Below are 2,447 nucleotides of genomic sequence, written 5' to 3'. Positions count from 1 at the left end.
GGCTTTAAGAGGCCGAACATGTGGAGGGTGAAACCGAGTTTTCCTAAGTGCAGGAGAGTCTGGAATGGAGCCTTGATGCTGCAGGAAGGACCCAGGATCTTCTTTGCTGGGACTATTGGGGATTTTCATTAGGAAAGTAAGGAGATTCTTTTCCCACAGCTGTACAGAGACTTCCCACCATTTCAGGCTTTCAGAAATTCCACACATTGAATTCTGTTCCCATTTCTGGACACCAAGACACTTCCCTGTCCTCTGGCTGCTCCCTGGGTTGGTGCTGGGGAATGTCCTTGCTGGGAATCCTGGGAATGCTCTGGAGTTGGGAATGGGCACTGCCAAGCTCAGCAGGGAGGATTTTCCTGATCCCGTGGAAGCAGAGTTTGTAGGGCAGGGTGTTTGGGGCGTGTGTTTGACACATGAAGCTCAAAGGATTGAAAGAGCTCCTGTTGTGTGACTTTCAAAGCAATTCGACCTGTGCCATCTCCCACATTTCACTGGCCATATATTTTCAGCCAATTGAAAACAATAGACCCCAGGTCTGCTGCCCCTTCTCTGGGGAAGATATATGGAAATCCTTCAAGGAAATTAATTGAAAAGGTCACTTGAGGTAATTTGTTTCCAAAACACAGAGACATGAAACACTCACAAAGTTTGGAGACTAGAACAAAACTAAGAATTATTTTATAGAGAAAGGGAGAGGAAACATCATCTGCTCTGTATGGAGCACCCCTTTGCATTTTGGTGAAGCACAGAGCTCAGGCTCCTGCCCCACCTGTGCTCCAGCCTTTCCCCATTGCCTTGATGTCCCTCTGCAGCCCTGTGAAGACCTGGGAGAAGAAGCAGCCATGAAGATCCTGTTCCTGCTCTTCCCCCTGATCCTGCTGTTGGTCCAGGGGGCTACAGGTGAGAGGGAAAGAGGGGAAATGTGGGATAATGTGGCTGGGAATTCAATGTCCCTGGAAGTGACCATGTCTGTGGGAGTGACAAGAAGTTAACAGGAGATTGAGGTCAAAGGGGTTTCTCAAATGAGTTTCCAATTTGACAACGATTTGGGTTGGAGAAATCACACGGAGGTAGAATCCTGTCTTGATCTGTAGGTCATCAAGGGGTTTGGTTTCAGGCTCCAAGGCTGCACCCAGCTGTTCCTGTTTGGGACACTCTGGGTGTTCTCTTGCCTTTCAGAGTCATGGCAGAGAGCTCCAGGGGTGTTTGGATGTGTGGGTTTCCTGGGGCTCAAAGCTGTCCCTTTCTTATCCATCAGCTGAGTGTGTCAGTATTATTCTGTAATTGTTTTGTGTGTGTTTTTGTCCACGGAAACAGGAAATTGGACTAAATGCAGTCGGAAAGGGGGAGTCTGCCTCAAATATAAATACTGCCCCGCCCCCCAAAAATATCTTGGAAAATGTACGAGAAACAGTGCATGCTGCACAGGGTAAGTACCGGATCCCTGCCTAAAGAAACAGTCTCCTATATTTTCCCCAGAGGGATCTGTTACAAATTTTTTTCTAGGTAATACCTGAAACAAATCTCTCCTGCTATTATAATTAGTCTAAGAGGGCCAAAACTGATGGGAAAAACTCTTCTGGGTTTTGGAGCTGCCCTGAGTGAGAGTGCAGGAACTCCAGATCAGGCAGGGCATTGCCACTCACCAAAGCCACCAAAGAGGGAAACATTCCCTGTCCTGGGGCAGCACCCAGGACATGATCCAGGTGTTGCTGCACCTGCACACACCTGGAGCCAGGGCTGCCAGCACTGACATAGCCCAGGTCCAACCTGCCTGACCTGAGGACTGCACCTCACCTCCCCTGAGCCTGAGGCTGCTGCACCACACCTGGGCATTGCAGGGCAGGGGGACACAGTGGCAGGGAATGTTACACCAGGAGATGATTGTTTCTTTTCCTCCTGCAGCATCTGGATTTGAGACCCTGAAACTAAAAAGCAGGACATGGCCCTCATTTCTGTCTGCTGGCCCCATGTCCTGCTGTCCCCTGCCCTCCGTGCCTGTGCCGTGCCCAGCTGGGCTGACAGCAGCAGTGGCAGCTGCTCCTGCTGGGTGCTGCTGGGCTGGAGCCCTGTGCTGCCAGCCCCGCTGTCTTTGGGGCAGGGGCTGCTTTTCCCGGCTTCAATAAAGGCTTGAATAAAGAAGATTCAGAATGTCCTGGCCTCTCTGCAGACCTCGGGGATCTGGGGGGATAATGCCGTGCTCTGTCAATGGCAGAGGCCTCTCCCTGTGTGCAAAGCAAATCTCAGGCATTTGATTCCCCAGTGGTTCAATACCTGTGTGTGTCCATGTACTCGTGTGTATGGCAGCAACTGGGGACCCTGCCTGGTTCACTGAGGACTTTCCCTCTTGAGAACCATACCCATAAAATTATTGCTGTTGGAAAAGTCCTTTAAGAATATCGAGTCCAACCATCAACCCAGGACTACCAAGCCCAACACTAACCCAT

General features: G+C 50.4%; 1 long non-coding RNA gene across 1 annotated transcript; it reads left to right on the top strand.

The window, feature by feature from the left end:
* The first annotated feature begins 1,314 nt into the window (after positions 1–1,314).
* Positions 1,315–2,142, top strand: LOC148224542 (uncharacterized). The gene is made up of 2 exons (XR_015802926.1): positions 1,315–1,429; positions 1,906–2,142. It is a non-coding gene; the product is annotated as an uncharacterized LOC148224542 (long non-coding RNA).
* Positions 2,143–2,447: the final 305 nt, after the last annotated feature.

This window comes from Sturnus vulgaris, chromosome 3, assembly GCF_052056855.1.
Source record: "Sturnus vulgaris isolate bStuVul1 chromosome 3, bStuVul1.hap1, whole genome shotgun sequence".
NCBI lineage: Eukaryota > Metazoa > Chordata > Aves > Passeriformes > Sturnidae > Sturnus > Sturnus vulgaris.
This window is presented reverse-complemented; position numbering and strand designations above follow the sequence as displayed.